The sequence below is a fragment of the Schistocerca gregaria genome, chromosome 10 (assembly GCF_023897955.1).
Source record: "Schistocerca gregaria isolate iqSchGreg1 chromosome 10, iqSchGreg1.2, whole genome shotgun sequence".
Lineage (NCBI taxonomy): Eukaryota > Metazoa > Arthropoda > Insecta > Orthoptera > Acrididae > Schistocerca > Schistocerca gregaria.
In genome coordinates this window covers 95,204,813-95,232,110 of record NC_064929.1, presented here as the reverse complement: position 1 = coordinate 95,232,110, position 27,298 = coordinate 95,204,813, and positions in this window count along the sequence as shown.

Genomic DNA, 27,298 nt, shown 5'->3' with positions numbered 1-27,298 from the left:
AGTTATTCGTAATACGGTGCTCGATTAAGATTTCTAGATTTAGTTTTTCAATCAATTTACCAAAGACTGAGGTTAAGGCAACTGGTCTGTAGTTCTGTGGCTATTTCTTTCCTCTTTTTGAAATAAAGGTTTAACAATTGTAAGTTTCAATTTAATAAGAAGAACACCTCCCTCAAGTACACAATTTAATAGATGGACTAATGGTATGGCTAATTCCCCCTTGCATTTTTTTCGTAGAAAACAAGAAAATTCATTCCATCCAGCTGAAGTTTTAGTTTTTTGGCTGTCAATTAGCTATGTTATATCCTTGATGGTTACTGTACGTAGCTTACAAGAGTCCCGTTTCTTTTCCTTGTTATATATAAACTGCCTCTCCTGTTTCACGCAAGTATCATTTTCAATAATGATGCATTAGTACAATTATGAGAGGATATATCCTTGTCAAATTTAATATTATCACACAAATTTGTAGTTTCAAAATTAGGAACACTGAGTGACTTTTTTATCCTAAAAACTCAACAGTCTTGACATTGCAGTGAGAAATTATTTCCATTTGCTTGCTCTGAAGGCATATACAATTATCACATGCGCATTTCGTGTGTATGACATCTGAGGTTATGTTAGGTAAGGTTATGTTAGGTCAGGTTATGTTAGGTCATGTTAGGTTAGGTCAGGTTAGTGTTGGTCACATTAGGTTAGGTTAGGTTAGGTTAGATTAGGTCAGGTTAGGTCAGGTTAGATCAGGTTAGGTCAGGTTAGGTCAGGTTAGGTCAGGTTAGGTCAGGTTTTGTTAGGTCAGGTTAGGTTAGGTTAGGTTAGGTTAGGTTAGGTTAGGATAGGTTAGGTTAGGTTAGGTTAGGTTAGGTCAGGTTAGGTTAGGTCAGGTTAGGTTAGGTTAGGTTAGGTTAGGTTAGGATAGGTTAGGTTAGGTTAGGTTACGTTAGGTTAGGTTAAGTTAGGTTAGGTTAGGTTAGGTTAGGTTAGGTTAGGTTAGGTTAGGTTACGTTAGGTTAGGTTAGGTTAGGTTGGGTTAGCTTGGGTTAGGTTGGGTTAGGTTTGGTTAGGTTGGGTTAGGTTAGGTTACGTTGGGTTGGGTTGTGTTAGGTTAGGTTAGGTTAGGTTAGGTTAGGTTAGGTTAGGTTAGGTTAGGTCTGGTTAGTTTAGGTTGGGTTAGGTTAAGTTAGGTTAGGTTAGGTTAGGTTTGGTAAAGTTAGGTTAGGATAGGTTAGGCTAGGTTAGGTTAGGTTAGGTTAGGTTAGGTTAGGTTAGGTTAGGTTAGGTTAGGTTAGGTTAGGTTAGGTTAGGTTAGCTTAGGTTAGGTTAGGTTAGGTTAGGTTAGGTTAGGTTAGGTTAGGTTAGGTTAGGTTAGGTTAGGTTAGGTTAGGTTAGGTTAGGTCAGGTCAGGCCAGGTCAGGTCAGGTTAGGTTAGGTTAGTGCATCAGATAGTGTACAAACTGTACTGTTGCAGATGTGGTGCTCCGACCACTTCCACAGCCACGTTGGAGATCTCATAATACGTTATTCGTAATACGGTGCTCGATTAAGATTTCTAGATTTAGTTTTTCAATCAATTTACCAAAGACTGAGGTTAAGGCAACTGGTCTGTAGTTCTGTGGCTATTTCTTTCCTCTTTTTGAAATAAAGGTTTAACAATTGTAAGTTTCAATTTAATAAGAAGAACACCTCCCTCAAGTACACAATTTAATAGATGGACTAATGGTATGGCTAACTCCCCCTTGCATTTTTTTCGTAGAAAACAAGAAAATTCATTCCATCCAGCTGAAGTTTTAGTTTTTTGGCTGTCAATTAGCTATGTTATATCCTTGATGGTTACTGTACGTAGCTTACAAGAGTCCCGTTTCTTTTCCTTGTTATATATAAACTGCCTCTCCTGTTTCACGCAAGTATCATTTTCAATAATGATGCATTAGTACAATTATGAGAGGATATATCCTTGTCAAATTTAATATTATCACACAAATTTGTAGTTTCAAAATTAGGAACACTGAGTGACTTTTTTATCCTAAAAACTCAACAGTCTTGACATTGCAGTGAGAAATTATTTCCATTTGCTTGCTCTGAAGGCATATACAATTATCACATGCGCATTTCGTGTGTATGACATCTGAGGTTATGTTAGGTAAGGTTATGTTAGGTCAGGTTATGTTAGGTCATGTTAGGTTAGGTCAGGTTAGTGTTGGTCACATTAGGTTAGGTTAGGTTAGGTTAGATTAGGTCAGGTTAGGTCAGGTTAGATCAGGTTAGGTCAGGTTAGGTCAGGTTAGGTCAGGTTAGGTCAGGTTTTGTTAGGTCAGGTTAGGTTAGGTTAGGTTAGGTTAGGTTAGGTTAGGATAGGTTAGGTTAGGTTAGGTTAGGTTAGGTCAGGTTAGGTTAGGTCAGGTTAGGTTAGGTTAGGTTAGGTTAGGTTAGGATAGGTTAGGTTAGGTTAGGTTACGTTAGGTTAGGTTAAGTTAGGTTAGGTTAGGTTAGGTTAGGTTAGGTTAGGTTAGGTTAGGTTACGTTAGGTTAGGTTAGGTTAGGTTGGGTTAGCTTGGGTTAGGTTGGGTTAGGTTTGGTTAGGTTGGGTTAGGTTAGGTTACGTTGGGTTGGGTTGTGTTAGGTTAGGTTAGGTTAGGTTAGGTTAGGTTAGGTTAGGTTAGGTTAGGTCTGGTTAGTTTAGGTTGGGTTAGGTTAGGTTAGGTTAGGTTAGGTTAGGTTTGGTAAAGTTAGGTTAGGATAGGTTAGGCTAGGTTAGGTTAGGTTAGGTTAGGTTAGGTTAGGTTAGGTTAGGTTAGGTTAGGTTAGGTTAGGTTAGGTTAGGTTAGGTTAGGTTAGGTTAGGTTAGGTTAGGTTAGGTTAGGTTAGGTTAGGTTAGGTTAGGTTAGGTTAGGTCAGGTCAGGCCAGGTCAGGTCAGGTTAGGTTAGGTTAGTGCATCAGATAGTGTACAAACTGTACTGTTGCAGATGTGGTGCTCCGACCACTTCCACAGCCACGTTGGAGATCTCATAATACGTTATTCGTAATACGGTGCTCGATTAAGATTTCTAGATTTAGTTTTTCAATCAATTTACCAAAGACTGAGGTTAAGGCAACTGGTCTGTAGTTCTGTGGCTATTTCTTTCCTCTTTTTGAAATAAAGGTTTAACAATTGTAAGTTTCAATTTAATAAGAAGAACACCTCCCTCAAGTACACAATTTAATAGATGGACTAATGGTATGGCTAACTCCCCCTTGCATTTTTTTCGTAGAAAACAAGAAAATTCATTCCATCCAGCTGAACTTTTAGCTTTTGGCTGTCAATTAGCTATGTTATATCCTTGATGGTTACAGTACGTAGCTTACAAGAGTCCCGTTTCTTTTCCTTGTTATATTTAAACTGCCTCTCCTGTTTCACGCAAGTATCGTTTTCAATAATGATGCATTAGTACAATTATGAGAGGATATATCCTTGTCAAATTTAATATTATCACACAAATTTGTAGTTTCAAAATTAGGGACACTGAGTGACTTTTTTATCCTAAAAACTCAACAGTCTTGACATTGCAGTGAGGAATTATTTCCATTTGCTTGCTCTGAAGGCATATACAATTATCACATGCGCATTTCGTGTGTATGACATCTGAGGTTATGTTAGGTAAGGTTATGTTAGGTCAGGTTATGTTAGGTCATGTTAGGTTAGGTCAGGTTAGTCTTGGTCACATTAGGTTAGGTTAGGTTAGGTTAGGTTAGGTCAGGTTAGGTCAGGTTAGATCAGGTTAGGTCAGGTTAGGTCAGGTTAGGTCAGGTTAGGTCAGGATAAGTCAGGTTAGGTCAGGCTAGGTCAGGTTTTGTTAGGTCAGGTTAGGTTAGGTTAGGTTAGGTTAGGTTAGGATAGGTTGGGTTAGGTTAGGTTAGGTTAGGTCAGGTTAGGTTAGGTTAGGTTAGGTTAGGTTAGGTTAGGTTAGGTTAGGTTAGGTTAGGTTAGGTTAGGTTAGGTTAGGTTAGGTTAGGTTAGGTTAGGTTAGGTTAGGTTAGGTTAGGTTAGGTTAGGTTAGGTTAGGTTAGGTTAGGTTAGGTTAGGTTAGGTTAGGTTAGGTTAGGTTAGGTTAGGTTAGGTTAGGTTAGGTTAGGTTAGGTTAGGTTAGGTTAGGTTAGGTTAGGTTAGGTTAGGTTAGGTTAGGTTAGGTTAGGTTAGGTTAGGTTAGGTTAGGTTAGGTTAGGTTAGGTTAGGTTAGGTTAGGTTAGGTTAGGTTAGGTTAGGTTAGGTTAGGTTAGGTTAGGTTAGGTTAGGTTAGGTTAGGTGAGGTCAGGTCAGGCCAGGTCAGGTCAGGTTAGGTTAGGTTAGTTCATCAGATAGTGTACAAACTGTACTGTTGCAGATGTGGTGCTCCGACCACTTCCACAGCCATGTTGGAGATCTCCTAATAAGTTATTCGTAATACGGTGCTCGATTAAGATTTCTAGATTTAGTTTTTCAATCAATTTACCAAAGACTGAGGTTAAGGCAACTGGTCTGTAGTTCTGTGGCTATTTCTTTCCTCTTTTTGAAATAAAGGTTTAACAATTGTTAGTTTCAATTTAATAAGAAGAACACCTCCCTCAAGTACACAATTTAATAGATGGACTAATGGTATGGCTAACTCCCCCTTGCATTTTTTTCGTAGAAAACAAGAAAATTCATTCCATCCAGCTGAAGTTTTAGTTTTTTGGCTGTCAATTAGCTATGTTATATCCTTGATGGTTACTGTACGTAGCTTACAAGAGTCCCGTTTCTTTTCCTTGTTATATATAAACTGCCTCTCCTGTTTCACGCAAGTATCATTTTCAATAATGATGCATTAGTACAATTATGAGAGGATATATCCTTGTCAAATTTAATATTATCACACAAATTTGTAGTTTCAAAATTAGGAACACTGAGTGACTTTTTTATCCTAAAAACTCAACAGTCTTGACATTGCAGTGAGGAATTATTTCCATTTGCTTGCTCTGAAGGCATATACAATTATCACATGCGCATTTCGTGTGTATGACATCTGAGGTTATGTTAGGTAAGGTTATGTTAGGTCAGGTTATGTTAGGTCATGTTAGGTTAGGTCAGGTTAGTGTTGGTCACATTAGGTTAGGTTAGGTTAGGTTAGATTAGGTCAGGTTAGGTCAGGTTAGATCAGGTTAGGTCAGGTTAGGTCAGGTTAGGTCAGGTTAGGTCAGGTTTTGTTAGGTCAGGTTAGGTTAGGTTAGGTTAGGTTAGGTTAGGTTAGGATAGGTTAGGTTAGGTTAGGTTAGGTTAGGTCAGGTTAGGTTAGGTCAGGTTAGGTTAGGTTAGGTTAGGTTAGGTTAGGATAGGTTAGGTTAGGTTAGGTTACGTTAGGTTAGGTTAGGTTAGGTTAGGTTAGGTTAGGTTAGGTTAGGTTACGTTAGGTTAGGTTAGGTTAGGTTGGGTTAGCTTGGGTTAGGTTGGGTTAGGTTTGGTTAGGTTGGGTTAGGTTAGATTACGTTGGGTTGGGTTGTGTTAGGTTAGGTTAGGTTAGGTTAGGTTAGGTCTGGTTAGTTTAGGTTGGGTTAGGTTAGGTTAGGTTAGGTTAGGTTAGGTTTGGTAAAGTTAGGTTAGGATAGGTTAGGCTAGGTTAGGTTAGGTTAGGTTAGGTTAGGTTAGGTAAGGTTAGGTTAGGTTAGGTTAGGTTAGGTTAGGTTAGGTTAGGTTAGGTTAGGTTAGGTTAGGTTAGGTTAGGTTAGGTTAGGTTAGGTTAGGTTAGGTTAGGTTAGGTTAGGTCAGGTCAGGCCAGGTCAGGTCAGGTTAGGTTAGGTTAGTGCATCAGATAGTGTACAAACTGTACTGTTGCAGATGTGGTGCTCCGACCACTTCCACAGCCACGTTGGAGATCTCATAATACGTTATTCGTAATACGGTGCTCGATTAAGATTTCTAGATTTAGTTTTTCAATCAATTTACCAAAGACTGAGGTTAAGGCAACTGGTCTGTAGTTCTGTGGCTATTTCTTTCCTCTTTTTGAAATAAAGGTTTAACAATTGTAAGTTTCAATTTAATAAGAAGAACACCTCCCTCAAGTACACAATTTAATAGATGGACTAATGGTATGGCTAACTCCCCCTTGCATTTTTTTCGTAGAAAACAAGAAAATTCATTCCATCCAGCTGAACTTTTAGCTTTTGGCTGTCAATTAGCTATGTTATATCCTTGATGGTTACAGTACGTAGCTTACAAGAGTCCCGTTTCTTTTCCTTGTTATATTTAAACTGCCTCTCCTGTTTCACGCAAGTATCATTTTCAATAATGATGCATTAGTACAATTATGAGAGGATATATGCTTGTCAAATTTAATATTATCACACAAATTTGTAGTTTCAAAATTAGGGACACTGAGTGACTTTTTTATCCTAAAAACTCAACAGTCTTGACATTGCAGTGAGGAATTATTTCCATTTGCTTGCTCTGAAGGCATATACAATTATCACATGCGCATTTCGTGTGTATGACATCTGAGGTTATGTTAGGTAAGGTTATGTTAGGTCAGGTTATGTTAGGTCATGTTAGGTTAGGTCAGGTTAGTCTTGGTCACATTAGGTTAGGTTAGGTTAGGTTAGGTTAGGTCAGGTTAGGTCAGGTTAGATCAGGTTAGGTCAGGTTAGGTCAGGTTAGGTCAGGTTAGGTCAGGTTAAGTCAGGTTAGGTCAGGCTAGGTCAGGTTTTGTTAGGTCAGGTTAGGTTAGGTTAGGTTAGGTTAGGTTAGGATAGGTTGGGTTGGGTTAGGTTAGGTTAGGTCAGGTTAGGTTAGGTAAGGTTAGGTTAGGTTAGGTTAGGTTAGGTTAGGATAGGTTAGGTTAGGTTAGGTTACGTTAGGTTAGGTTAGGTTAGGTTAGGTTAGGTTAGGTTAGGTTAGGTTACGTTAGGTTAGGTTAGGTTAGGTTAGGTTGGGTTAGCTTGGGTTAGGTTGGGTTAGGTTTCGTTAGGTTGGGTCAGGTTAGGTTACGTTGGGTTGGGTTGTGTTAGGTTAGGTTAGGTTAGGTTAGGTTAGGTTAGGTTAGGTTAGGTTAGTTTAGGTTAGGTTAGGTTAGGTTAGGTTAGGTTAGGTTAGGTTTGGTTAGGTTAGGTTAGGATAGGTTAGGCTAGGTTAGGTTAGGTTAGACTTGGTTAGGTTAGGTCAAGATAGGTCAGATCATGTCAGGTCATGCCAGGTCAAGTCAGGTTAGGTTAGGTTAGTTTAGGTTAGGTTAGGTTAGGTTAGGTTAGGTTAGGTTAGGTTAGGTTAGGTTAGGTTAGGTTAGGTTAGGTTAGGTTAGGTTAGGTTAGGTTAGGTTAGGTTAGGTTAGGTTAGGTTAGGTTAGGTTAGGTCAGGTTAGGTTAGGTTAAGTTATGTTAGGTTAGGTTAGGTTAGGTTAGGTTAGGTTAGGTTAGGTTAGGTTAGGTTAGGTTAGGTTAGGTTAGTTTAGGTTAGGTTAGGTTAAGTTAGGATAGGTTAAGTTAGTTTAGGTTAGGTTAGGTTAGTTTAGGTTGGGTTTGGTTAGGTTAGGTTAGGTTAGGTTAGGTTAGGTTATGTTAGGTTAGGTTAGGTTAGGTTAGGTTAGGTTAGGTTAGGTTAGGTTAGGTTAGGTTAGGTTAGGTTAGGTTAGGTTAGGTCAGGTTAGGTCAGGTTAGGTTAGGTTAGGTTAGGTTAGGTCAGGTTAGGTTAGGTTAGGTTAGGTTAGGTTAGGTTACGTTAGGTTAGGTTAGGTTAGGTTAGGTTAGGTTAGGTTAGGTTAGTTCATCAGACAGTGTACAATCTGTACTGATGCAGATGTGGTGCTCCGACCACTACTAAAGCCGTGTTGGAAATCTCCTATTAAGTTATTTGTATTATAGTGCTCGATTAAGATTTCTAGATTTAGTTTTTCAATCAATTTACCAAAGACTGAGGTTAAGGCAACTGGTCTGTAGTTCTGTGGCTGTTTTCTTTCTTCTTTTTGATATATAGGTTTAACTATAACAAGTTTAAGTTTCATCGGAAGAACATCTCCTTCAAGTACACAATTTATTAGATGGACTAATGGTATGGCTAACTCACCCTTGCGTTTTTTAGTAGAAAAGGGGAAAATTCATCCCATCCAGATGAACCTTTATTTTTTTAGAATGTCAATTTGCTATGTTATGTTCTTGATGGTTACTGTAGGTAGCTTTCAAGAGTCCTGTTTCTTTTCCTTGTTATATTTAAACTGCCTCTCCTGTTTCACGGAAGTATCATTTTCAATAATGATAGATTAGTACAATTATGAGAGGATATATACTTGTCAAAGTTAATATTATCATACAAATTTATAGTTTCTAAATTAGGAACACTAAGCGACTTTGTTATCCTAAAAAATCAACAGTGTTGACATTGCAGTGAGGAATTATTTCTGTTTGCTTGCTCTGCAGGCATATATAATTATCACTTCCATGTTTCATTTGTATGACATCTGTGGATAGGTTGGGTTGGGTTAGGTTACGTTAGGTTAGGTTAGTTTAGGTTACGTTAGGTTGGGTTAGGTTAAGTTAGGTTAGGTTAGGTTAGGTTAGGTTAGCTTAGCTTAGCTAAGGTTAGGTTAGGTTAGGTTAGGTTAGGTTAGGTTAGGTAAGGTTAGGTTAAGTTATGTTAGGTTAGGCTAGGCTAGGCTAGCCTAGGCTGTGCTAGGCTAGGCTTGCGTAAGCTAGGCTAGGCTAGGGTAGGCTAGGCGAGGCTAGGCTAGGCTAGACTATGCTAGACTATTTTGGCCAGGTTAGGTTAGGTTAGGTAAGGTCAGGTCAGGCCAGGTCACGTCAGGTTAGGTTAGGATAGTTCATCAGATAGTGTACAAACTGTACTGTTGCAGATGTGGTGCTCCGACCACTTCCATAGCCACGTTGGAGATCTCATAATACGTTATTCGTAATACGGTGCTCGATTAAGATTTCTAGATTTAGTTTTTCAATCAATTTACCAAAGACTGAGGTTAAGGCAACTGGTCTGTAGTTCTGTGGCTATTTCTTTCCTCTTTTTGAAATAAAGGTTTAACAATTGTAAGTTTCAATTTAATAAGAAGAACACCTCCCTCAAGTACACAATTTAATAGATGGACTAATGGTATGGCTAACTCCCCCTTGCATTTTTTTCGTAGAAAACAAGAAAATTCATTCCATCCAGCTGAACTTTTAGCTTTTGGCTGTCAATTAGCTATGTTATATCCTTGATGGTTACAGTACGTAGCTTACAAGAGTCCCGTTTCTTTTCCTTGTTATATTTAAACTGCCTCTCCTGTTTCACGCAAGTATCGTTTTCAATAATGATGCATTAGTACAATTATGAGAGGATATATCCTTGTCAAATTTAATATTATCACACAAATTTGTAGTTTCAAAATTAGGGACACTGAGTGACTTTTTTATCCTAAAAACTCAACAGTCTTGACATTGCAGTGAGGAATTATTTCCATTTGCTTGCTCTGAAGGCATATACAATTATCACATGCGCATTTCGTGTGTATGACATCTGAGGTTATGTTAGGTAAGGTTATGTTAGGTCAGGTTATGTTAGGTCATGTTAGGTTAGGTCAGGTTAGTCTTGGTCACATTAGGTTAGGTTAGGTTAGGTTAGGTTAGGTCAGGTTAGGTCAGGTTAGATCAGGTTAGGTCAGGTTAGGTCAGGTTAGGTCAGGTTAGGTCAGGTTAAGTCAGGTTAGGTCAGGCTAGGTCAGGTTTTGTTAGGTCAGGTTAGGTTAGGTTAGGTTAGGTTAGGTTAGGATAGGTTGGGTTAGGTTAGGTTAGGTTAGGTCAGGTTAGGTTAGGTTAGGTTAGGTTAGGTTAGGTTAGGTTAGGTTAGGTTAGGTTAGGTTAGGTTAGGTTAGGTTAGGTTAGGTTAGGTTAGGTTAGGTTAGGTTAGGTTAGGTTAGGTTAGGTTAGGTTAGGTTAGGTTAGGTTAGGTTAGGTTAGGTTAGGTTAGGTTAGGTTAGGTTAGGTTAGGTTAGGTTAGGTTAGGTTAGGTTAGGTTAGGTTAGGTTAGGTTAGGTTAGGTTAGGTTAGGTTAGGTTAGGTTAGGTTAGGTTAGGTTAGGTTAGGTTAGGTTAGGTTAGGTTAGGTTAGGTTAGGTTAGGTTAGGTTAGGTTAGGTTAGGTTAGGTTAGGTTAGGTTAGGTTAGGTTAGGTTAGGTTAGGTTAGGTTAGGTTAGGTTAGGTTAGGTTAGGTTAGGTTAGGTTAGGTTAGGTTAGGTTAGGTTAGGTTAGGTTAGGTTAGGTTAGGTTAGGTTAGGTTAGGTTAGGTTAGGTTAGGTTAGGTTAGGTTAGGTTAGGTTAGGTTAGGTTAGGTTAGGTTAGGTTAGGTTAGGTTAGGTTAGGTTAGGTTAGGTTAGGTTAGGTTAGGTTAGGTTAGGTTAGGTTAGGTTAGGTTAGGTTAGGTTAGGTTAGGTTAGGTTAGGTTAGGTTAGGTTAGGTTAGGTTAGGTTAGGTTAGGTTAGGTTAGGTTAGGTTAGGTTAGGTTAGGTTAGGTTAGGTTAGGTTAGGTTAGGTTAGGTTAGGTTAGGTTAGGTTAGGTTAGGTTAGGTTAGGTTAGGTTAGGTTAGGTTAGGTTAGGTTAGGTTAGGTTAGGTTAGGTTAGGTTAGGTTAGGTTAGGTTAGGTTAGGTTAGGTTAGGTTAGGTTAGGTTAGGTTAGGTTAGGTTAGGTTAGGTTAGGTTAGGTTAGGTTAGGTTAGGTTAGGTTAGGTTAGGTTAGGTTAGGTTAGGTTAGGTTAGGTTAGGTTAGGTTAGGTTAGGTTAGGTTAGGTTAGGTTAGGTGAGGTCAGGTCAGGCCAGGTCAGGTCAGGTTAGGTTAGGTTAGTTCATCAGATAGTGTACAAACTGTACTGTTGCAGATGTGGTGCTCCGACCACTTCCACAGCCATGTTGGAGATCTCCTAATAAGTTATTCGTAATACGGTGCTCGATTAAGATTTCTAGATTTAGTTTTTCAATCAATTTACCAAAGACTGAGGTTAAGGCAACTGGTCTGTAGTTCTGTGGCTATTTCTTTCCTCTTTTTGAAATAAAGGTTTAACAATTGTTAGTTTCAATTTAATAAGAAGAACACCTCCCTCAAGTACACAATTTAATAGATGGACTAATGGTATGGCTAACTCCCCCTTGCATTTTTTTCGTAGAAAACAAGAAAATTCATTCCATCCAGCTGAAGTTTTAGTTTTTTGGCTGTCAATTAGCTATGTTATATCCTTGATGGTTACTGTACGTAGCTTACAAGAGTCCCGTTTCTTTTCCTTGTTATATATAAACTGCCTCTCCTGTTTCACGCAAGTATCATTTTCAATAATGATGCATTAGTACAATTATGAGAGGATATATCCTTGTCAAATTTAATATTATCACACAAATTTGTAGTTTCAAAATTAGGAACACTGAGTGACTTTTTTATCCTAAAAACTCAACAGTCTTGACATTGCAGTGAGGAATTATTTCCATTTGCTTGCTCTGAAGGCATATACAATTATCACATGCGCATTTCGTGTGTATGACATCTGAGGTTATGTTAGGTAAGGTTATGTTAGGTCAGGTTATGTTAGGTCATGTTAGGTTAGGTCAGGTTAGTGTTGGTCACATTAGGTTAGGTTAGGTTAGGTTAGATTAGGTCAGGTTAGGTCAGGTTAGATCAGGTTAGGTCAGGTTAGGTCAGGTTAGGTCAGGTTAGGTCAGGTTTTGTTAGGTCAGGTTAGGTTAGGTTAGGTTAGGTTAGGTTAGGTTAGGATAGGTTAGGTTAGGTTAGGTTAGGTTAGGTCAGGTTAGGTTAGGTCAGGTTAGGTTAGGTTAGGTTAGGTTAGGTTAGGATAGGTTAGGTTAGGTTAGGTTACGTTAGGTTAGGTTAAGTTAGGTTAGGTTAGGTTAGGTTAGGTTAGGTTAGGTTAGGTTAGGTTACGTTAGGTTAGGTTAGGTTAGGTTGGGTTAGCTTGGGTTAGGTTGGGTTAGGTTTGGTTAGGTTGGGTTAGGTTAGATTACGTTGGGTTGGGTTGTGTTAGGTTAGGTTAGGTTAGGTTAGGTTAGGTTAGGTTAGGTTAGGTTAGGTCTGGTTAGTTTAGGTTGGGTTAGGTTAGGTTAGGTTAGGTTAGGTTAGGTTTGGTAAAGTTAGGTTAGGATAGGTTAGGCTAGGTTAGGTTAGGTTAGGTTAGGTTAGGTTAGGTTAGGTTAGGTAAGGTTAGGTTAGGTTAGGTTAGGTTAGGTTAGGTTAGGTTAGGTTAGGTTAGGTTAGGTTAGGTTAGGTTAGGTTAGGTTAGGTTAGGTTAGGTTAGGTTAGGTTAGGTTAGGTTAGGTTAGGTTAGGTTAGGTCAGGTCAGGCCAGGTCAGGTCAGGTTAGGTTAGGTTAGTGCATCAGATAGTGTACAAACTGTACTGTTGCAGATGTGGTGCTCCGACCACTTCCACAGCCACGTTGGAGATCTCATAATACGTTATTCGTAATACGGTGCTCGATTAAGATTTCTAGATTTAGTTTTTCAATCAATTTACCAAGGACTGAGGTTAAGGCAACTGGTCTGTAGTTCTGTGGCTATTTCTTTCCTCTTTTTGAAATAAAGGTTTAACAATTGTAAGTTTCAATTTAATAAGAAGAACACCTCCCTCAAGTACACAATTTAATAGATGGACTAATGGTATGGCTAACTCCCCCTTGCATTTTTTTCGTAGAAAACAAGAAAATTCATTCCATCCAGCTGAACTTTTAGCTTTTGGCTGTCAATTAGCTATGTTATATCCTTGATGGTTACAGTACGTAGCTTACAAGAGTCCCGTTTCTTTTCCTTGTTATATTTAAACTGCCTCTCCTGTTTCACGCAAGTATCATTTTCAATAATGATGCATTAGTACAATTATGAGAGGATATATGCTTGTCAAATTTAATATTATCACACAAATTTGTAGTTTCAAAATTAGGGACACTGAGTGACTTTTTTATCCTAAAAACTCAACAGTCTTGACATTGCAGTGAGGAATTATTTCCATTTGCTTGCTCTGAAGGCATATACAATTATCACATGCGCATTTCGTGTGTATGACATCTGAGGTTATGTTAGGTAAGGTTATGTTAGGTCAGGTTATGTTAGGTCATGTTAGGTTAGGTCAGGTTAGTCTTGGTCACATTAGGTTAGGTTAGGTTAGGTTAGGTTAGGTCAGGTTAGGTCAGGTTAGATCAGGTTAGGTCAGGTTAGGTCAGGTTAGGTCAGGTTAGGTCAGGTTAAGTCAGGTTAGGTCAGGCTAGGTCAGGTTTTGTTAGGTCAGGTTAGGTTAGGTTAGGTTAGGTTAGGTTAGGATAGGTTGGGTTAGGTTAGGTTAGGTTAGGTCAGGTTAGGTTAGGTAAGGTTAGGTTAGGTTAGGTTAGGTTAGGTTAGGATAGGTTAGGTTAGGTTAGGTTACGTTAGGTTAGGTTAGGTTAGGTTAGGTTAGGTTAGGTTAGGTTACGTTAGGTTAGGTTAGGTTAGGTTAGGTTGGGTTAGCTTGGGTTAGGTTGGGTTAGGTTTCGTTAGGTTGGGTCAGGTTAGGTTACGTTGGGTTGGGTTGTGTTAGGTTAGGTTAGGTTAGGTTAGGTTAGGTTAGGTTAGGTTAGGTTAGTTTAGGTTAGGTTAGGTTAGGTTAGGTTAGGTTAGGTTAGGTTTGGTTAGGTTAGGTTAGGATAGGTTAGGCTAGGTTAGGTTAGGTTAGACTTGGTTAGGTTAGTTCAAGATAGGTCAGATCATGTCAGGTCATGCCAGGTCAAGTCAGGTTAGGTTAGGTTAGGTTAGGTTAGGTTAGGTTAGGTTAGGTTAGGTTAGGTTAGGTTAGGTTAGGTTAGGTTAGGTTAGGTTAGGTTAGGTTAGGTTAGGTTAGGTTAGGTCAGGTTAGGTTAGGTTAAGTTATGTTAGGTTAGGTTAGGTTAGGTTAGGTTAGGTTAGGTTAGGTTAGGTTAGGTTAGGTTAGGTTAGGTTAGTTTAGGTTAGGTTAGGTTAAGTTAGGATAGGTTAAGTTAGTTTAGGTTAGGTTAGGTTAGTTTAGGTTGGGTTTGGTTAGGTTAGGTTAGGTTAGGTTAGGTTAGGTTATGTTAGGTTAGGTTAGGTTAGGTTAGGTTAGGTTAGGTTAGGTTAGGTTAGGTTAGGTTAGGTTAGGTTAGTTTAGGTTAGGTTAGGTTAGGTTAGGTTAGGTCAGGTTAGGTCAGGTTAGGTTAGGTTAGGTTAGGTTAGGTCAGGTTAGGTTAGGTTAGGTTAGGTTAGGTTAGGTTAGGTTAGGTTAGGTTAGGTTAGGTTAGGTTAGGTTAGGTTAGGTTAGTTCATCAGACAGTGTACAATCTGTACTGATGCAGATGTGGTGCTCCGACCACTACTAAAGCCGTGTTGGAAATCTCCTATTAAGTTATTTGTATTATAGTGCTCGATTAAGATTTCTAGATTTAGTTTTTCAATCAATTTACCAAAGACTGAGGTTAAGGCAACTGGTCTGTAGTTCTGCGGCTGTTTTCTTTCTTCTTTTTGATATATAGGTTTAACTATAACAAGTTTAAGTTTCATCGGAAGAACATCTCCTTCAAGTACACAATTTATTAGATGGACTAATGGTATGGCTAACTCACCCTTGCGTTTTTTAGTAGAAAAGGGGAAAATTCATCCCATCCAGATGAACCTTTATTTTTTAGAATGTCAATTTGCTATGTTATGTTCTTGATGGTTACTGTAGGTAGCTTTCAAGAGTCCTGTTTCTTTTCCTTGTTATATTTAAACTGCCTCTCCTGTTTCACGGAAGTATCATTTTCAATAATGATAGATTAGTACAATTATGAGAGGATATATACTTGTCAAAGTTAATATTATCATACAAATTTATAGTTTCTAAATTAGGAACACTAAGCGACTTTGTTATCCTAAAAAATCAACAGTGTTGACATTGCAGTGAGGAATTATTTCTGTTTGCTTGCTCTGCAGGCATATATAATTATCACTTCCATGTTTCATTTGTATGACATCTGTGGATAGGTTGGGTTGGGTTAGGTTACGTTAGGTTAGGTTAGTTTAGGTTACGTTAGGTTGGGTTAGGTTAAGTTAGGTTAGGTTAGGTTAGGTTAGGTTAGCTTAGCTTAGCTAAGGTTAGGTTAGGTTAGGTTAGGTTAGGTTAGGTTAGGTAAGGTTAGGTTAAGTTATGTTAGGTTAGGCTAGGCTAGGCTAGCCTAGGCTGTGCTAGGCTAGGCTTGCGTAAGCTAGGCTAGGCTAGGGTAGGCTAGGCGAGGCTAGGCTAGGCTAGACTATGCTAGACTATTTTGGCCAGGTTAGGTTAGGTTAGGTAAGGTCAGGTCAGGCCAGGTCACGTCAGGTTAGGTTAGGATAGTTCATCAGATAGTGTACAAACTGTACTGTTGCAGATGTGGTTCTCCGACCACTTCCACAGCCATGTTGGAGATCTCATAATACGTTATTCGTAATACGGTGCTCGATTAAGATTTCTAGATTTAGTTTTTCAATCAATTTACCAAAGACTGAGGTTAAGGCAACTGGTCTGTAGTTCTGTGGCTATTTCTTTCCTCTTTTTGAAATAAAGGTTTAACAATTGTAAGTTTCAATTTAATAAGAAGAACACCTCCCTCAAGTACACAATTTAATAGATGGACTAATGGTATGGCTAACTCCCCCTTGCATTTTTTTCGTAGAAAACAAGAAAATTCATTCCATCCAGCTGAACTTTTAGCTTTTGGCTGTCAATTAGCTATGTTATATCCTTGATGGTTACAGTACGTAGCTTACAAGAGTCCCGTTTCTTTTCCTTGTTATATTTAAACTGCCTCTCCTGTTTCACGCAAGTATCATTTTCAATAATGATGCATTAGTACAATTATGAGAGGATATATCCTTGTCAAATTTAATATTATCACACAAATTTGTAGTTTCAAAATTAGGGACACTGAGTGACTTTTTTATCCTAAAAACTCAACAGTCTTGACATTGCAGTGAGGAATTATTTCCATTTGCTTGCTCTGAAGGCATATACAATTATCACATGCGCATTTCGTGTGTATGACATCTGAGGTTATGTTAGGTAAGGTTATGTTAGGTCAGGTTATGTTAGGTCATGTTAGGTTAGGTCAGGTTAGTCTTGGTCACATTAGGTTAGGTTAGGTTAGGTTAGGTTAGGTCAGGTTAGGTCAGGTTAGATCAGGTTAGGTCAGGTTAGGTCAGGTTAGGTCAGGTTAGGTCAGGTTAAGTCAGGTTAGGTCAGGCTAGGTCAGGTTTTGTTAGGTCAGGTTAGGTTAGGTTAGGTTAGGTTAGGTTAGGATAGGTTGGGTTAGGTTAGGTTAGGTTAGGTCAGGTTAGGTTAGGTAAGGTTAGGTTAGGTTAGGTTAGGTTAGGTTAGGATAGGTTAGGTTAGGTTAGGTTACGTTAGGTTAGGTTACGTTAGGTTAGGTTAGGTTAGGTTAGGTTAGGTTAGGTTAGGTTAGGTTAGGTTGGGTTAGCTTGGGTTAGGTTGGGTTAGGTTTCGTTAGGTTGGGTTAGGTTAGGTTACGTTGGGTTGGGTTGTGTTAGGTTAGGTTAGGTTAGGTTAGGTTAGGTTAGGTTAGGTTAGGTTAGGTTAGGTTAGGTTAGGTTAGTTTAGGTTAGGTTAGGTTAGGTTAGGTTAGGTTAGGTTAGGTTTGGTTAGGTTAGGTTAGGATAGGTTAGGCTAGGTTAGGTTAGGTTAGACTAGGTTAGGTTAGGTCAAGATAGGTCAGATCATGTCAGGTCATGCCAGGTCAAGTCAGGTTAGGTTAGGTTAGGTTAGGTTAGGTTAGGTTAGGTTAGGTTAGGTTAGGTTAGGTAAGGTTAGGTTAGGTTAGGTTAGGTTAGGTTAGGTTAGGTTAGGTTAGGTTAGGTTAGGGTAGGTTAGGTTAGGTTAGGTTAGGTTAGGTTAGGTTAGGTTAGGTTAGGTTAGGTTAGGTTAGGTTAGGTTAGGTTAGGTTAGGTTAGGTTAGGTTAGGTTAGGTTAGGTTAGGTTAGGTCAGGTTAGGTTAGGTTAAGTTATGTTAGGTTAGGTTAGGTTAGGTTAGGTTAGGTTAGGTTAGGTTAGGTTAGGTTAGGTTAGTTTAGGTTAGGTTAGGTTAAGTTAGGATAGGTTAAGTTAGTTTAGGTTAGGTTAGGTTAGTTTAGGTTGGGTTAGGTTAGGTTAGGTTAGGTTAGGTTAGGTTAGGTTATGTTAGGTTAGGTTAGGTTAGGTTAGGTTAGGTTAGGTTAGGTTAGGTTAGGTTACGTTAGGTTAGGTTAGGTTAGGTTAGGTTAGGTTAGGTTAGGTTAGGTTAGGTTAGGTCAGGTTATGTCAGGTTAGGTTAGGTTAGGTTAGGTTAGGTCAGGTTAGGTTAGGTTAGGTTAGGTTAGGTTAGGTTAGGTTAGGTTAGGTTAGGTTAGGTTAGGTTAGGTTAGGTTAGTTCATCAGACAGTGTACAATCTGTACTGATGCAGATGTGGTGCTCCGACCACTACTAAAGCCGTGTTGGAAATCTCCTATTAAGTTATTTGTATTATAGTGCTCGATTAAGATTTCTAGATTTAGTTTGTCAATCAATTTACCAAAGACTGAGGTTAAGGCAACTGGTCTGTAGTTCTGTGGCTGTTTTCTTTCTTCTTTTTGATATATAGGTTTAACTATAACAAGTTTAAGTTTCATCGGAAGAACATCTCCTTCAAGTACACAATTTATTAGATGGACTAATGGTATGGCTAACTCACCCTTGCGTTTTTTAGTAGAAAAGGGGAAAATTCATCCCATCCAGATGAACCTTTATTTTTTAGAATGTCAATTTGCTATGTTATGTTCTTGATGGTTACTGTAGGTAGCTTTCAAGAGTCCTGTTTCTTTTCCTTGTTATATTTAAACTGCCTCTCCTGTTTCACGGAAGTATCATTTTCAATAATGATAGATTAGTACAATTATGAGAGGATATATACTTGTCAAAGTTAATATTATCATACAAATTTATAGTTTCTAAATTAGGAACACTAAGCGACTTTGTTATCCTAAAAAATCAACAGTGTTGACATTGCAGTGAGGAATTATTTCTGTTTGCTTGCTCTGCAGGCATATATAATTATCACTTCCATGTTTCATTTGTATGACATCTGTGGATAGGTTGGGTTGGGTTAGGTTACGTTAGGTTAGGTTAGTTTAGGTTACGTTAGGTTGGGTTAGGTTAAGTTAGTTTAGGTTAGGTTAGGTTAGGTTAGCTTAGCTTAGCTAAGGTTAGGTTAGGTTAGGTTAGGTTAGGTTAGGTTAGGTAAAGTTAGGTTAAGTTATGTTAGGTTAGGCTAGGCTAGGCTAGCCTAGGCTGTGCTAGGCTAGGCTTGTGTAAGCTAGGCTAGGCTAGGGTAGGCTAGGCGAGGCTAGGCTAGGCTAGACTATGCTAGACTATTTTGGCCAGGTTAGGTTAGGTTAGGTAAGGTCAGGTCAGGCCAGGTCACGTCAGGTTAGGTTAGGTTAGTTCATCAGACAGTGTACAAACTGTACTGTTGCAGATGTGGTGCTCCGACCACTTCTACAGCCATCTTGGAAATCTCTTATTAAGTTATTCATAATACGGTGCTCGATAAATATTTCTAGATTTATTTTTTCAATCAATTTACCAAAGACTGAGGTTAATGCAACTGGTCTGTAGTTCTGTGGTTTTTTTCTTTCCTCTTTTTGAAATAAAGATTTAACTATTGTAAGTTTCAATTTCATCGGAAGAACTCCTCCTTCAAGTACACAATTTAATAGATGGACTAATGGTATGGCTAACTCCCCCTTGCATTTTTTTAGTAGGAAAGGAAAAAATTCATTACATCCAGCTGAACTTTTAGTTTTTAGGCTGTCAATTAGCTATATTATATCCTTGATGGTTACTGTAGGTAGCTTACAAGAGTCCCGTTTCTTTTCCGTGTTATATTTAAACTGCCTCTCCTGTTTCACGCAAGTATCATTTTCAATAATGATACATTAGTACAAGAATGAGAGGATATATCCTTGTGAAAGTTAATATTATCACCCAAATTTATAGTATCTAAATTAGGAACACTGAGCGACTTGGTTATCCTAAAAAATTAACAGTCTTGACATTGCAGTGAGGATTTACCTCAATTTGCTTGCTCTGCAAGCATATAGTTATCACTTCCGTGTTCCGTGTGTATGATATCTGAGGTTAGGTTAGGTTAGGTTAGGTTAGGTCAGGTTATTTTAGGTCATTTTAGATTAGGTCAGGTTAGTTTTGGTCAGGTGAGGTTAGGTTAGGTTAGGTTAGGTTAGGTTAGGTTAGGTTAGGTTTGGTTAGGTTAGGTTAGGTTAGGTTATTCTAGGATAGGCTAGGCTAGGCTAGGCTAGGTTAGGTTTAGGCTAGGCTACGCTAGGCTAGGCTAGACTAGGCTAGTCTATGGTGTGCTAGGCTAGGCCAGGTTAGGTTACGTTAGGTTAGTTCATCAGCAGTGTACAAACTGTAGTGTTGCAGATGTGGTGCTCCGACCACTTCTACAGCCATGTTGGAAATATCCTATAAAGTTATTCGTAATATGGTGCTCTATTAAGATTTCTAGATTTATTTTTTCAATCAATTTACCAAAGACTGAGGTTAAGGCAACTGGTCTGTAGTTCTGTGGCTGTTTTGTTTCCTCTTTTTGAAATAAAGGTTTAACCTTTGTAAGTTTCAATTTCATCGGAAGAACACCTCCTTCAAGTACACAATTTATTAAATGGACTACTGGTATGGCTAACTCCCCCTTGCATTTTTTTAGTAGAAAAGGAGAAAATTCATTCCAGCCAGCTGAACTATTAGTTTTTAGGCTGTCAATTAGTTATGTTATATGTTTGATGGTTACTGTAGGTAGCTTACAAGAGTCCCGTTTCTTTTCCTTGTTATATTTAAACTGCCTCTCCTGTTTCACGCAAGTATCATTTTCAATAATGATACATTAGTACAATTATGAGAGGATATATCCTTGTCAAAGTTAATATTATCATACAAATTTTTTTTCTAAATTAGGAACACTGAGTGACTTTTTTATCCTAAAAAATCAAGAGTCTTGACATTGCAGTGAGGAATTATTTCTGTTTGCTTGCTATGAAGGCATATACAATTATCACATGCGTGTTTCGTGTGTATGACATTTGAGGTTATGTTACGTAAGGTTATGCTAGGTCAGGTTATGTTAGGTCATGTTATGTTAGGTCAGGTTAGTTTTGGACACATTAGGTTAGGTTAGGTTATGTTAGGTTAGGTTCGGTTAGGTTAGGTTGGGTTAGGTTAGGTTAGGTTAGGTTAGGTTAGGTTAGGTTAGGTTAGGTTAGGTTAGGTTAGGTTAGGTTAGGTTAGTTTAGGTTAGGTTAGGTTAATTTAGGTTAGTTTAGGTTAGGCTAGGCTAGGTTAGGTTAGGTTAGGTTAGGATAGGTTAGGCTAGGTTAGGTTAGGTCAGGTCAGGTCAGGTCAGGTCAGGTCAGGCCAGCTCAGGTCAGGTTAGGTTAGGTTAGGTTAGGTTAGGTTATGTTAGGTTAGGTTAGGTTAGGTTAGGTTAGGTTAGCTTAGGTTAGGTTAGGTTAGGTTAGTTTTGGTTAGGTTAGGTTAGGTTAGGTTAGGTTAGGCTAGGCTAGGTTAGGTTAGGTTAGGTTAGGATAGGTTAGGCTAGGTTAGGTTAGGTCAGGTCAGGTCAGGTCAGGTCAGGTCAGGCCAGCTCAGGTCAGGTTAGGTTAGGTTAGGTTACGTTAGGTTACGTTAGGTTAGGTTAGGTTAGGTTAGGTTAGGTTAGGTTAGGTTAGGTTAGGTTAGGTTAGTTTTGGTTAGGTTAGGTTAGGTTAGGTTAGGTTAGGCTAGGCTAGGTTAGGTTAGGTTAGGTTAGGACAGGTTAGGCTAGGTTAGGTTAGGTCAGGTCAGGTCAGGTCAGGTCAGGTCAGGCCATGTCAGGTCAGGTCAAGTTAGGTTAGGTTAGGTTACGTTAGGTTGGCTTAGGTTAGGTTAGGTTAGGTTAGGTTAGGTTAGGTTAGGTTAGGTTAGGTTAGGTTAGGTTAGGTTAGGTTAAGTTAGGTTAGGTTAGGTTAGTTTAGGTTAGGCTAGGCTAGGTTAGGTTAGTTTAGGTTAGGTTTGGTTAGCTTGGGTTAGGTTGGGTTAGTTTGGGTTAGGTTTGGTTAGGTTAGGTTAGGTTGGGTTGGGTTGTGTTAGGTTAGGTTAGCTTAAGTTAGGTTACGTTAGGTTAAGTTAGGTTAAGTTAGGTTAGGTTATGTTAGGTTAGGATAGGTTAGGTTAAGTTAGGTTAGGTTAGGTTAGGTTAGGTTAGGTTTGGTCATGTTAGGTTAGGTTAGGTTAGGTTAGGTTAGGTTAGGTTAGTTTAGGTTAGGTTAAGTTAGGTTAGGTTAAGTTAGTTTAGGTTAGCCTAGGCTAGGTTAGGTTAGGTTAGGTTAGGATAGGTTAGGCTAGGTTAGCTTAGGTCAGGTCAGGTCAGGTCAGGTCATGTCAGGCCAGCTCAGGTCAGGTTAGGTTAGGTTAGGTTAGGTTAAGTTAGGTTAGGTTAGTTTAGGTTAGGTTAAGTTAGGTTAGGTTAGGTTAGGTTAGGTCAGGTTAAGTTAAGTTAGGTTAGGTTAGGTTAGTTTAGGTTAGGCTAGGCTAGGTTAGGTTATTTTAGGTTATGATAGGTTAGGCTAGGTTAGGTTAGGTCAGGTCAGGTCAGGTCAGGTCAGGCCAGCTCAGGTTAGGTTAGGTTAGGTTAGGTTAGGTTAGGTTAGGTTAGGTTAGGTTACGGTAGGTTAGGTTAGGTTAGGTTAGGTTAGGTTAGGTTATGTTAGGTTAGGTAAGGTTAGGTTAGTTTGGTTTAGGTTAGGTTAGGTTAGGTTTGGTTAGGTTAGGTTAGGTTAGGTTAGGTTAGGTTAGTTTAGGTTAGGCTAGGCTAGGTTAGGTTAGTTTAGGTTAGGTTGGGTTAGCTTGTGTTAGGTTAGGTTAGGTTATGTTAGGTTAGGTTAGGTTAGGTTAGGTTTGGTTAAGTTAGGTTAGGTTAGGTTAGGTTAGGTTAGGTTAGGTTAAGTTAGGTTAGGTTAGGTTAAGTTGGGTTAGGTTAGGTTAGTTTAGGTTAGGCTAGGTTAGGTTAGGTTAGGTTAGGTTTGGTTAGGTTAGGTTAGGTTAGGTTAGGTTAGGTTAGCTTAGGTTAGGTTAGGTTAGGTTAGGTTAGGTTAGGTTAGGTTAGGTTAGGTTAGGTTAGGTTAGGTTACGTTAGGTTAGGTTAGGTTAGGTTAGGTTAGGTTAGGTTAGGTTAGGTTAGGTTAGGCTAGGTTAGGTTAAGTTAGGTTAGGTTAAGTTAGTTTAGGTTAGCCTAGGCTAGGCTAGGTTAGGTTAGGTTAGGATAGGTTAGGCTAGGTTAGCTTAGGTCAGGTCAGGTCAGGTCAGGTCATGTCAGGCCAGCTCAGGTCAGGTTATGTTAGGTTAGGTTAGGTTAAGTTAGGTTAGGTTAGTTTAGGTTAGGTTAAGTTAGGTTAGGTTAGGTTAGGTTAGGTTAGGTTAAGTTAAGTTAGGTTAGGTTAGGTTAGTTTAGTTTAGGCTAGGCTAGGTTAGGTTATTTTAGGTTATGATAGGTTAGGCTAGGTTAGGTTAGGTCAGGTCAGGTCAGGTCAGGTCAGGCCAGCTCTGGTTAGGTTAGGTTAGGTTAGGTTAGGTTAGGTTAGGTTAGGTTAGGTTAGGTTAGGTTAGGTTAGGTTAGGTTAGGTTAGGTTAGGTTAGGTTAGGTTAGGTTAGGTTAGGTTAGGTTAGGTTAGGTTAGGTTAGGTTAGGTTAGGTTAGGTTAGGTTAGGTTAGGTTAGGTTAGGTTAGGTTAGGTTAGGTTAGGTTAGGTTAGGTCAGGTCAGGCCAGGTCAGGTCAGGTTAGGTTAGGTTAGTTCATCAGATAGTGTACAAACTGTACTGTTGCAGATGTGGTGCTCCGACCACTTCTACAGCCATGTTGGAGATCTCCTAATACGTTATTCGTAATACGGTGCTCGATTAAGATTTCTAGATTTAGTTTTTCAATCAATTTACCAAAGACTGAGGTTAAGGCAACTGGTCTGTAGTTCTGTGGCTACTTCTTTCCTCTTTTTGAAATAAAGGTTTAACAATTGTAAGTTTCAATTTAATAAGAAGAACACCTCCCTCAAGTACACAATTTAATAGATGGTATTAATGGTATGGCTAACTCCCCCTTGCATTTTTTTCGTAGAAAACAAGAAAATTCATTCCATCCAGCTGAACTTTTAGCTTTTGGCTGTCAATTAGCTATGTTATATCCTTGATGGTTACAGTACGTAGCTTACAAGAGTCCCGTTTCTTTTCCTTGTTATATTTAAACTGCCTCTCCTGTTTCACGCAAGTATCATTTTCAATAATGATGCATTAGTACAATTATGTGAGGATATATCCTTGTCAAATTTAATATTATCACACTAATTTGTAGTTTCAAAATTAGGGACACTGAGTGACTTTTTTATCCTAAAAACTCAACAGTCTTGACATTGCAGTGAGGAATTATTTCCATTTGCTTGCTCTGAAGGCATATACAATTATCACATGCGCATTTCGTGTGTATGACATCTGAGGTTATGTTAGGTAAGGTTATGTTAGGTCAGGTTATGTTAGGTCATGTTAGGTTAGGTCAGGATAGTCTTGGTCACATTAGGTTAGGTTAGGTTAGGTTAGGTTAGGTCAGGTTAGGTCAGGTTATATCAGGTTAGGTCAGGTTAGGTCAGGTTAGGTCAGGTTAGGTCAGGTTAAGTCAGGTTAGGTCAGGCTAGGTCAGGTTTTGTTAGGTCAGGTTAGGTTAGGTTAGGTTAGGTTAGGTTAGGATAGGTTGGGTTAGGTTAGGTTGGGTTAGGTCAGGTTAGGTTAGGTTAGGTTAGGTTAGGTTAGGTTAGGTTAGGTTAGGTTAGGTTAGGTTAGGTTAGGTTAGGTTAGGTTAGGTTAGGTTAGGTTAGGTTAGGTTAGGTTAGGTTAGGTTAGGTTAGGTTAGGTTAGGTTAGGTTAGGTTAGGTTAGGTTAGGTTAGGTTAGGTTAGGTTAGGTTAGGTTAGGTTAGGTTAGGTTAGGTTAGGTTAGGTTAGGTTAGGTTAGGTTAGGTTAGGTTAGGTTAGGTTAGGTTAGGTTAGGTTAGGTTAGGTTAGGTTAGGTTAGGTTAGGTTAGGTTAGGTTAGGTTAGGTTAGGTTAGGTTAGGTTAGGTTAGGTTAGGTTAGGTTAGGTTAGGTTAGGTTAGGTTAGGTTAGGTTAGGTTAGGTTAGGTTAGGTTAGGTTAGGTTAGGTTAGGTTAGGTTAGGTTAGGTTAGGTTAGGTTAGGTTAGGTTAGGTTAGGTTAGGTTAGGTTAGGTTAGGTTAGGTTAGGTTAGGTTAGGTTAGGTTAGGTTAGGTTAGGTTAGGTTAGGTTAGGTTAGGTTAGGTTAGGTTAGGTTAGGTTAGGTTAGGTTAGGTTAGGTTAGGTTAGGTTAGGTTAGGTTAGGTTAGGTTAGGTTAGGTTAGGTTAGGTTAGGTTAGGTTAGGTTAGGTTAGGTTAGGTTAGGTTAGGTTAGGTTAGGTTAGGTTAGGTTAGGTTAGGTTAGGTTAGGTTAGGTTAGGTTAGGTTAGGTTAGGTTAGGTTAGGTTAGGTTAGGTTAGGTTAGGTTAGGTTAGGTTAGGTTAGGTTAGGTTAGGTTAGGTTAGGTTAGGTTAGGTTAGGTTAGGTTAGGTTAGGTTAGGTTAGGTTAGGTTAGGTTAGGTTAGGTTAGGTTAGGTTAGGTTAGGTTAGGTTAGGTTAGGTTAGGTTAGGTTAGGTTAGGTTAGGTTAGGTTAGGTTAGGTTAGGTTAGGTTAGGTTAGGTTAGGTTAGGTTAGGTTAGGTTAGGTTAGGCTAGGCTAGGTTAGGTTAGGTTAGGTTAGGTTAGGTTAGGTTAGGTTAGGTTAGGTTAGGTTAGGTTAGGTTAGGTTAGGTTAGGTCAGGTCAGGCCAGGTCAGGTCAGGTTAGGTTAGGTTAGTTCATCAGATAGTGTACAAACTGTACTGTTGCAGATGTGGTGCTCCGACCACTTCTACAGCCATGTTGGAGATCTCCTAATACGTTATTCGTAATACGGTGCTCGATTAAGATTTCTAGATTTAGTTTTTCAATCAATTTACCAAAGACTGAGGTTAAGGCAACTGGTCTGTAGTTCTGTGGCTATTTCTTTCCTCTTTTTGAAATAAAGGTTTAACAATTGTAAGTTTCAATTTAATAAGAAGAACACCTCCCTCAAGTACACAATTTAATAGATGGTATTAATGGTATGACTAACTCCCCCTTGCATTTTTTTCGTAGAAAACAAGAAAATTCATTCCATCCAGCTGAACTTTTAGCTTTTGGCTGTCAATTAGCTATGTTATATCCTTGATGGTTACAGTACGTAGCTTACAAGAGTCCCGTTTCTTTTCCTTGTTATATTTAAACTGCCTCTCCTGTTTCACGCAAGTATCATTTTCAATAATGATGCATTAGTACAATTATGTGAGGATATATCCTTGTCAAATTTAATATTATCACACTAATTTGTAGTTTCAAAATTAGGGACACTGAGTGACTTTTTTATCCTAAAAACTCAACAGCCTTGACATTGCAGTGAGGAATTATTTCCATTTGCTTGCTCTGAAGGCATATACAATTATCACATGCGCATTTCGTGTGTATGACATCTGAGGTTATGTTAGGTAAGGTTATGTTAGGTCAGGTTATGTTAGGTCATGTTAGGTTAGGTCAGGATAGTCTTGGTCACATTAGGTTAGGTTAGGTTAGGTTAGGTTAGGTCAGGTTAGGTCAGGTTAGATCAGGTTAGGTCAGGTTAGGTCAGGTTAGGTCAGGTTAGGTCAGGTTAAGTCAGGTTAGGTCAGGCTAGGTCAGGTTTTGTTAGGTCAGGTTAGGTTAGGTTAGGTTAGGTTAGGTTAGGATAGGTTGGGTTAGGTTAGGTTAGGTTAGGTCAGGTTAGGTTAGGTTAGGTTAGGTTAGGTTAGGTTAGGTTAGGTTAGGTTAGGTTAGGTTAGGTTAGGTTAGGTTAGGTTAGGTTAGGTTAGGTTAGGTTAGGTTAGGTTAGGTTAGGTTAGGTTAGGTTAGGTTAGGTTAGGTTAGGTTAGGTTAGGTTAGGTTATTTTAGGTCATTTTAGATTAGGTCAGGTTAGTTTTGGTCAGGTGAGGTTAGGTTAGGTTAGGTTAGGTTAGGTTAGGTTAGGTTAGGTTTGGTTAGGTTAGGTTAGGTTAGGTTATTCTAGGATAGGCTAGGCTAGGCTAGGCTAGGTTAGGTTTAGGCTAGGCTACGCTAGGCTAGGCTAGACTAGGCTAGTCTATGGTGTGCTAGGCTAGGCCAGGTTAGGTTACGTTAGGTTAGTTCATCAGCAGTGTACAAACTGTAGTGTTGCAGATGTGGTGCTCCGACCACTTCTACAGCCATGTTGGAAATATCCTATAAAGTTATTCGTAATATGGTGCTCTATTAAGATTTCTAGATTTATTTTTTCAATCAATTTACCAAAGACTGAGGTTAAGGCAACTGGTCTGTAGTTCTGTGGCTGTTTTGTTTCCTCTTTTTGAAATAAAGGTTTAACCTTTGTAAGTTTCAATTTCATCGGAAGAACACCTCCTTCAAGTACACAATTTATTAAATGGACTACTGGTATGGCTAACTCCCCCTTGCATTTTTTTAGTAGAAAAGGAGAAAATTCATTCCAGCCAGCTGAACTATTAGTTTTTAGGCTGTCAATTAGTTATGTTATATGTTTGATGGTTACTGTAGGTAGCTTACAAGAGTCCCGTTTCTTTTCCTTGTTATATTTAAACTGCCTCTCCTGTTTCACGCAAGTATCATTTTCAATAATGATACATTAGTACAATTATGAGAGGATATATCCTTGTCAAAGTTAATATTATCATACAAATTTTTTTTCTAAATTAGGAACACTGAGTGACTTTTTTATCCTAAAAAATCAAGAGTCTTGACATTGCAGTGAGGAATTATTTCTGTTTGCTTGCTATGAAGGCATATACAATTATCACATGCGTGTTTCGTGTGTATGACATTTGAGGTTATGTTACGTAAGGTTATGCTAGGTCAGGTTATGTTAGGTCATGTTATGTTAGGTCAGGTTAGTTTTGGACACATTAGGTTAGGTTAGGTTATGTTAGGTTAGGTTCGGTTAGGTTAGGTTGGGTTAGGTTAGGTTAGGTTAGGTTAGGTTAGGTTAGGTTAGGTTAGGTTAGGTTAGGTTAGGTTAGGTTAGGTTAGGTTAGTTTAGGTTAGGTTAGGTTAATTTAGGTTAGTTTAGGTTAGGCTAGGCTAGGTTAGGTTAGGTTAGGTTAGGATAGGTTAGGCTAGGTTAGGTTAGGTC